Raw genomic sequence first — 9965 nt, forward strand, 5'->3', positions numbered from 1 at the left:
CTACTTAGGCCAACAGACAAATTGTTTGTATGACAGTTCCCTCACTAAGAAAAAAATCTTTTTGGGAGCAGGTGAGAAGAATGCATTTTTCTTGATTTCTTTGAAACTGCCAGTTTCAAAGTTTTACAAGGCAAAATAACAATCCAGGTATCATTATTCTGAACCTTCTGAAGCAGTGGGAAAACTGTTGCCTTCCTGGTGAATCCTGTAGCCACTCGACTGTAAGGTGAAATCACACCTGCTACCAGTTGCATACAGAAAAAGTGTGTTGTCCTTGACTCCTTGAAAGAAAAGACAGTGACACCGCTTTTCTGAAGTAAGTTCTGCCTCTGGATTTCCAGTGAACACAAATTAAATTCCTAGTGAACATAAATACTTTTCTGGAGGTCTATACGATGAATGTATTCTGCCATGGTCCTGTTGATAACCATGATTTTGAGTTGTAATTCAAAGGCCTGACCATTAACATTAAATTGCTTTCTCATGGATGGTTATTGTACTAGAAAAGCAAGAATTCAAGTTAGAATTGTCTTCCTTGTCTGTTCCTCTAGTCACCCTATTCCAGAGTGAAATATCAAAGGCAACCTTAGAAGTCAAATCCCAGTAGTGCTGGGAGTTACCACTGTGCCTGTAAGAGCAACAGAGACAGAACAAACACAAGCTTTCATGAAAGTCAAGGGTGAAGTCTGTATTCCAGACTCATTGCATCACTTTGTTTCTTCCATATTTTATTGCTTTATGTTTCTATGTCCTTCAGAGGAACATATTTTATTGGCTAAATCAGAAGAAGTTAGAACAGTGTTTCTTGGGGACTTGCTCTTTAGGGAAGCTACTTACTATTTTCCGTATGCCACTCTTAGGATGGGTTACTACTACTTGTTTATGGCAACAGAGTTATGCTAAGCTGCAAAATATGTTGATATTCTTGACTAAAAGGTGCACAAAATGCAAATTATTTTTGTTTCTCTACTCTTCATTGTGACACCTTTTGGCTACAATTTTACCCTAATATACTCTTCTGTCTCTCCTTACAATTGTGTTATATTGTTCTCATTGTTCTCTCCAATCACCTCATCTTTCCTTCCTCATCAAAAAACCTTTCTCAGGAACTGTTTTGGCATTTGGACATAAGGAGCATGCCCCACTCAGAAACACAATATTATTTCACTATAAAATGTGGTTGTCTTCAGCTCTGGATGTCATTTGCAACAGTTCAACAGAATATTCAGCAGAATAGCTGATGATGGGTCTGATTCCTTTCACATGTGTCAGACTTACTTGTAGAAAATCGCTGCCTCTCCAGGACGGTTTGGGTGAATGAAGACGAGAGATCTCTCAAGGCTGCTCTTGGGGAATGAGGTTTATTGGGGATGCAGAAAGGTCCTGCCTCGAGCTGCCAGATGCAGCCCGTGACAGGGCTTGAGAGGGTGGGGGAGGGGAGAGACAAAAGGATGCTCTAGGAGAGGAGAAGTTCCAAGAGAGGGGAGGAAGTTCCAAGAGAGTGCGTGGCCCCTCGAAGCCCCTTTTCAAGGGGCTTCAGGGTGGGCTGGAACAAGACTTGGGCCAATGGGGTCACAGACACCTGATGTTTCAGGGGAGGGTACAGGTGCGGGGTGAACCATACATTTTGGGGGTGAGATGGAACAGTCCACTTGACCCCTGGACCCATCCGTAGGCAGGGGCGTTGTCCGGCTAGCTGGGAGAACTGTTCTCATCCTGGCTGTGTTATTTATGGATAATCATATTTATCTATCTTCTGCAACACTTACTCCCATTGCCTTCAGCAGCATTCAGCTGGTTCTGAGTAGTAACACAATAAACATAGCTGAGATGTTTTATGCATCCATAGTAGATCAAGCACATGCCACATCAGTGGACTGCACATTTTTTACATTACCATCCAAAAAAGCCTAGATAAGCACATAAGCAGTAAAGATACAGTGAAGATATTAATTTATCAAAATTGGGCAAAGAGAATTTGCCAGTTTCAGGGCATACTGTAAGACCCTACCCCTATGGGCAAAGAATTTCCATTTTTACAAATACAGGTGCTGCTAATACAATATATTTCCTGTAAGTTCTTTCCATGGGGAATAGCTTAAAAGCATGGAGAAGCAAGAAAAATCCGGTGTTACTTCATGTTTTTCCTGATATAGAGGCATTAACTCAAGCAGGAATAGTGAGCCAGATAAGAGGATTCTTGCTAAGTTTGCATCAAATTATTTCCAACAGCATTTGCTATTTACATAACACTAGTGAAATATTTTTAGATGCTCTGTCCAACTAAATTTGTCACAGTTATCACAGTAAAATCACTTTTTCTTTCTGTCCAAAGAAATTTCCTAAAATTTCCTAAAGAAGATTTTCTAATCCTTAGAGACAGAAGTAAAGAGTTCTAAAACTATTAATTATTAAAAAGGAAAGAGAGGCAACCTCAGAAAATAGAATTTAACTAATTTGTTTAATTAAAATATTCAAAGCCACCTTCTGGGTTTTTTTTTAATGAAAGACTTCTCCTTGAAACAGTGATAATGTGGACTTGGGTTAGAGAGGTCAGTCTTATATAACATGTGAAATTTTTTAACTACCATGACAGATAAGAGAAATTCAATGCATGTACTATACTTAGAATTTAAAAAAAACAACTGACAAGTTTCTATACCAGAGATAAATTACTTAGGTACCATCATGGAATGAAAAGAATTATACAGTAATGGACAAAACTCTGGTATAATAGCAGAAAACAAAAAATACAATACCTGAACAGGGATGTTTCATCCTATTAAAGAAGGAAAAAGTAGATTAAATATACAAATTTGGAAAAATTTGAAGACTACTCCTCTGTATCTCCCAGACTGGGTGGTGTGCATGACTACAAAAAGAAAACTAAACACTGAATTAATCCATTTTTGAGCTTACTCCACTCTGCAAAGAGCAGGAAGTGTGTACACCTGACAAGGGTGGTCACACAGATGGAATTTAGAGCTGATGTTCCTGACTATTGGACCAAGGTAGCACTTATGATGAGATAAACAGTTATTTTAAGAAAGACAAACAAGTCTTCTAAATTGTGGGTGATTTTAATGTCAGACAAACAGTGACTAACACAGGGTGCTTCCCCCAGCTCCTGCTGTGTACCACAGAGCAATGATAGGCATCACTGTTCTTCCCAGGAGCAAGAAATGAGGAAGAAAATGTGGGTCTGAGTCAAAGGAAAGCTGAGCCACCAAAGCCATGAGACAAGCAATGTGTCTGCAGGCAAATAGAAATTCAAACCCTGCATGGTTGTTCGTGCATGGAGCAGAGGGAGACAGTGTCATGAGCATGGCTGAAAGGTTGTCTGACTCCCTCCAAATGGGGCTCTGCAAAGCTCTTACACTTGATTTGGTGCGGGGTTCATTTCTGTACTATATGTGGCAAGTATTTTCCTATAAGACATAAGAAAACTCTTGAAGCCACGCAAAAATACAAAAATATAATGTGCATTAGTAGTAAATGTGAACCAGTATGGTTCACACCAGCGCTCCACCAATAAGAAAAATTGCACAAATCTGGCAGCACAGAGTAACTGAATGGTTGTATAGGGACAGTGATGGGGGAAGAACAAGAAGCATCTATGACTTCAATAAATAGAAAGAAGAAATATCTGTTTGTGGAGGAAAAAATACTAAGGGGAAAAGGGCACAAGGCAGACGTGTTAGTCTGAATAAGGCTGCCTGATCTTATGCCCCTATTAGCTAGCCCTAGCTGGCTGGGGTTCTGAAAGTATGTAAATAAAAGCATTCTTGGAGTGCTGTGAACAAATAAGCAGGATAATTATCATAAAAAATGGTACTCTCAAAGCTTACTCCATTTTTTATTAAATAAAGAGTTATACTGATGTAACATTAAGAATGAGATTTTAACTGAAATATTTAAACCAACGGTTTCTTCAGAAACCCTCAAACTATCCTCATGAGTATATGCATAACAATAGGCTTCTTCATTATGTACAGAACTTTTGCATCAGTTATTGCATAATAATTATTTTCTACTATAGCTTTATCCCAGCCTACCTGGAGTTTCACAACATTGCAGCAGAAAGTTGCTTTCTGAATAGGCAGCTCCTCAAACAGGCAGTGATCTACCAGATGCTAAGAGGATACACAGAAACATGAGGGAGGGCTTAAGCCAGTATATAGGAGAGAAACCAGATGTGTGAGAAACATTATACAGGCACTGTCAAAAATGAGGAAAGAAATAGCCTGAAGAAGCAGATGGGTGGACAAAGTGACAATAATATCAGACAACAAAATAGACAACAAAATGCCAGGCAGAGGGGAGAAGGAAGGAAAAATTTCCTATACTTGAAGGGAAAAAGAGGTAAATATGAAAATTTTTGAAAATAAAATGAGGAGTCCTGGTGGTTTTCCTAAGATGTGTGTATGCAAAGATGCATAGCAAAGATAGTATCAGTAGTAATAATTGTTATAGCTCTGAATTTATCAGGGCCTCAAACAGATTAATGACTGTGGTGTGAAACTGTGTGATTAGAATTATAGGTAGCCTCAAAATGGAAGGTACAAATACCCACATCTTTTTAGGTGCTCCTTAGTCAATTTTAAAATAGTTATACAAATGCATTGGGACAATCTTAATTGATCTACAGCATTTTTAAACAGACATAAAATCATCCATGCATGGACCTGTACTGATTTTATTGATATTATACAAACATCAATGGTATCTTTAACATTTTGTTCGCATTATGCAAAATCCTTGTATAAAAAACCATAGTTAAATTTATTTGCAGCTGTTACAAGTTGGCAATATCTGCATTCAGTTTTCAGTGGACTCTAGGTTTCCACTTCAAACACCAAACTTTTGAATTAATTTTTGATGTAGGTATTTTCCCTCAGAAGTCTCAATGCTGAGAGGAAGAAAATGGACACCAGCCTAGAACAGCTTCATTGATACAATGGATTTGATCTCTGTCTGATAAATGTTGATACTCAGGAAATGCGAGTGCTTCAATAGCTTTTTCTATGGTTCTTTGCATTTCATTTACATTAATTAAAATAATTGACTAAGTACAGAGTATATTAGAATCCAATCTACTATATCTTTGGAAGGCATAACGTCTTTGAGTAGTATTAGAAAAGTGATCTGCCTAAAGGGAATTCACTTGTTTACAGCAGGTTGGGAGATGTGGAAAAATGTCAAAATGAACACAAAATAGGCAACAATATGGAGGAAAAAGAAGTAAGATGAAACATGTTAAAAGATTCCTATAATAATAATTTTCAACACAGTGACTTCTGAGTTACATTGTTGTAAGAGAAAGGAGAAATCAGGAAAAAGGATGAATTGACTAATAAGAGCAAGACATCACTGAAAGACAAAATAAGGCCTCAAAAAGACAGTGAAAGTAATTTATTGACAGCCTAGGTAAGCATTGCTAAAAATTTTAATGAATTCTGAGCCTCAGTGTTCACAAAGGAGGATTGGGAACAGATGCCAGAAACAGACATAAATTTAACAGCAGAGGTGGAAAGCATACTGAAGAAACTCAAGATCGTGCCAGAAGAGGTGACCTAGAAATTAGAACATTTAAAGACTGACAAAACTAAAGGACCAGAAGGTACACATTTGATGAAGCGTCCCAAAAGAGATAGGCAAACCTTTAGCAAGTTTATTTATAATCCCTTTGGAATTGAAAAGGGCAAAGTAGCACATATTTAAGAAGTGATCTAGCTAAAATCTAGAAAGCTTGACTTCTAACATTGAAGGTGAACCAAATCCTTTGAAAGGTAAAGACATCAATTAATTACGTGGATTTTCAAAAGCTGTATAAGGCCATGTGTGTGAATTTCAGAATTACTTAGAAGTGGATTTCTACCTTAAAAACCATATGAATCATTGTTTATCTATAAATATTTTTAAGTTCTGTGTTTCTTACTTTTGGCACTCTTTCTGTGTTAATGAGCTCTATAAAATGATGGGTGATCACTAGCAATGTATGTGAATACTGGAGATTTTGCCATACAATTCTATCAATAAGAAGGCATTTAAAGCATTGGATCATGTACTGAGAGAAACAGGAAAAAATGAACAAGAGTAAATTTTAAGCCTTACACTTTCTATTCTGAAGAACTACCACCAATTTTTTTTTGTGATTTTATGGCTCTGATAGGACTGGGTCCCCACAATTCCAGAAAGAAGTTGACTCAAAGAAAGGCCACAAAAATGATCAAATGACTGGAATACCTGTCCTATGAGGAAAGACTGAAGGCATTCAGTCTTTTCTCCTTGGTGAAGAGAAGACTCAGTACAGAGTCTTACCTCAATACCTTTTCACAGTATTCTAACACTTACAGAGAAGGTGCAAAGAATGTGGAGACTCTCCCTTTACAAAGAACCACATGGGGAAGATGAGAGGCAACAGGTTCATGTTTTGTTAGGAGAGGTTTGATCTTGATACAAGAAATTTTATATGGTGTGAAGAATAAGTCACTGGAAGTGAAGTCCCCACTCCTGGAAATGCAATTAGATTGGATGCAAAGAATCTCATCTAGGCTTCCTTTCCCGTGAAATATTGAACCAGATGATGTTTCAAGGTTCTTTCAGACTTGGTCTCTTCTATAATTGTATTTGATCATGAATTAGTTCATTTGCAAAGCTGGTAGGAGCTGTTAGTTCCCTTGAAGGCAGGGAGACCCTGCAGAGGGACTTTGACAAATCAGAGGATTGGGCAATCACCAACCACATGAAGTTCAACAAGGGCAAGTGCTGGATCCTGCACCTGGGATAGTGCAACCCTGGATGCATGGATAGACTTCAGAATGGGACGCTGGAAAGCAGCACCACAGAAAGGGACCTAGGGGTCCTGGTCAGTGGCAAGTTGAACATGGTCAGCAGTGCCTGGCAGCCAGGAGGGCCAGCCCTGGGGTGCATCAGGCACAGCATCGCCAGCCAGGCAAGGGAGGGGATTGTCCTGCTCTGCGCTGCACTGGGGCAGCCTCACCTTGAGTGCTGGGGGCAGTTTTGGGCACTACAATACAAGACATAAGGCTACTAGAGAGTGTCCACAGGAGGGCCACCAGGATGGTGAAGTGCTTTGAGGGGAAAGCACATGAGGAGCAGCTGAAGGTCACTTAGTCTGTTCAGCCTTGAGGAGACCTGAGGGGTGACCTCACTGCAGTTACAATTTCCTCACGAGGGGAAGAGGAGAGGCAGGCACTGATCTCTTGTGTCTGGATACCAGTAACAGGACCTGAGGGAATGGCCTGAAGTTGTGTCAGGGGAGGTTTAGGTTGGATATTAGAAAAAAATTCTTCACCCAGAGGGTGGTTGGATACTGGAAGATGGTCCCCAAGGGAAGTAGCCACAGCACCAAACCAGAGTTCAAGAGAGTTTGGACAATGCTCCCAGGTACATGGTGTGATTCTTGAGCATGTCTTGTGTAGGGCCAGGAGTTGGACTCTATGATCCTTGTAGGTCCCTTCCAACTCAGCTTATTCTATGACTTTGTGATTCTGTGATTTGCCATGTCTTTCAGTGAGTTATGGAAATGCATACTCATTTGGAGATACTTAGAAAATGCTCACTAATACACGCAGCCATATATTTTCTGCTCCATATGCTCGAGATGCTTTTGATATTCCAGGGAGTTATCTGTCTCTCTGCTTCTGACCATGTGCTTTTTTAGGTCTGAATCTGACATTGCCATGCATCTTCTCTGCAGTCCAGAATATTCTAGCCCTGCACTGCACACCTACGAGATGCTTGAAATGGCTGCAATTTCCAGCCCACAACTTCTGTTGCTTGACAGATTTTTTTAAAAACATAAATCTGGCCCTGCATATGATTTTTAACCCTCTAAAAATACCAGCTCACTGAAGTTTCCACTCATTCCTGATTTTATCAAAGGATTTTCCTGTGATATAATCCTCTAATCCAGAAGTTTTATGAACTTAATTAAATTCAACAAAAAGAAATGATGACAACTACAGAATTGAGATACTTTGCTTAGTTTGCAAAAAAGGTTTTAAAGAAATTCAAATGGATTAACACTGACAAAGGCTATGGAAAAATTATCTCTAGAGTTCATTGCAAAGTTTTTTTCCAGAGAACTCAAGAGAAGTTTGCTGCAGGCCTGGTGATCTATGGTACTGGCAGTATGTTACATTAATGTCCTGAGGATTGACATATATATTATAAAGGGTAGTTATAAGTTCTAACCGTTGTGAATGAGGAAAGTATCAGACAAGTATAAGGCCAAAGTATCACTAATAAGACAGATTTTATTCACCTTATATAAAAGTAACCTGAAACACGGAATGTGCAGTAACAGGCTGAAATTTGATGACTGCACAAAACTGCAAAATAAGTCAAAATGAATGAGGTGGACACTAAAATAAAGAGCAGTTGGAAAGGCTAAGACCAAGGACAGATATATGGTTATGACATAATTCAGAAAAATATAAGAGCAAGACACTGAAGATGAAAGGAAAGGTTTTCAATTTTCAAACAGCAATACTGAAAATCTAGGTATAGTGGAATATATCACGTAAACCTTTGACCTATTGCTTATAAGCAGTAAATTGTAAGAAACTGAAACTAGGGCCACATAAGAGGACTTTGGAAATGTAATTGAGTGGGAATTATTTGACTGGTGTAGAAATGGGACCAGAAAAATGTTTTATTTGGCACAATAAAAGTAAAGAGTTGCAAATATTGAATAAGGAAATTTTGATAAGAAATAAATTCCTGGGAGAGATTTCATTGAACTTAACAGGCTTCTGAATATATATACCAAAAAAAAAAAAAGAAAAAAAAAACAAATAACTTTCACTTGGTGTTAGTGTTTATCATATTATACTGTTCAATTCTGTTGATGTGAGTTCACTGAAGTTCACCTTCCAGGAAAAAATAATTCTTGCCCCAATGCCCAGAAGAAATGGATAGCCTTTTGATAAATGGCTGCATCCAAACCCATGTCTAATCTTCCCAAAATGTATTGTATTTTTGGTGTAGGTCTCCCACCAAGAACAAGTTTTTCTCCCTCCAGAGTTATCTTCAGTTTTGAGACTGCTGAATCCAGGACTAGGTTATCCCAGGTCAGAGCACTCTGCCTTCAGTCTGAGCAGCAGAGCTGAGATGTTTCAACAGTAGGCAGGAAAAGTGTCTCCCTAATGGTAGGGAAAGATTTGTTTCTCTGCAACTGTTTTTCCTCTCAAAATTTCTTGCCTCCTTTCTCTTGCAATGGTCCTGGGCTCACAGAACCTCAGAACAGTTCCTCTTCCTCTCTCAGTAAGCTATGCAGCTTACTCTGAAATCCTTTTCTATGAAATATGTCTGGTTTATTACCCCAAAAGTGAATGCAAGGCTTACGCTTGTCTTGTGGACTGGTGCAAGTATCTGATGCATCTATCTCTGTACATCCCTAGTGACAACAGATATGGAGAAAACCAAGTTACTCTGCAAGTTATACATCTCAGTCTTCAAAGGCAGTCAGGCTTCCCATGTCTCAAGTCCCCGAACCTCCGGGTAGGGAGTCAAGGAGCCAAGTCCCTCCTACTACAATAAAAGAGCAGGGTTGAGGCCACCTGATTAAACTGAATTGGCACAAGGCTCTGGCCCCTGATGACCCCATGGTCCTGAGGGAACTGTCTCATGTGATTGAAAGTCACTCTCCATCCTATTTGAAAAGTCATTGTGGTCAAGTGAAAACTTCAATGTCTTGAAAAAGAGAAACTTCACACCTATTTTAAAAATGGGGAGAAAGAAAAACTGGGGAACTACAGAGCAATTCACCTAACCTCTGTTCCTGGGAAGACCATGGAATATATCCTAATGGAAGCTGTGTTAGGGCACATACAAGGCAAGGATGTGACCCAAGACAACCAACATGGCTTCACAAAGGGCAGATTGTGCCTGGTCAGCCTGGCAGCCCTCTATGACAGAGTGCAATGATCAGCAAAGAA

General features: G+C 39.2%; 1 long non-coding RNA gene across 1 annotated transcript in view; it reads right to left on the reverse strand.

The window, feature by feature from the left end:
• LOC144248888 (uncharacterized) overlaps window positions 1–9965 on the reverse strand; it is a 139356-nt gene that overhangs the window by 67968 nt on the left and 61423 nt on the right. The window lies entirely within an intron of this gene.

This window comes from Lonchura striata, chromosome 2 (genome assembly GCF_046129695.1).
Source record: "Lonchura striata isolate bLonStr1 chromosome 2, bLonStr1.mat, whole genome shotgun sequence".
Classification (NCBI taxonomy): Eukaryota; Metazoa; Chordata; class Aves; order Passeriformes; family Estrildidae; genus Lonchura; species Lonchura striata.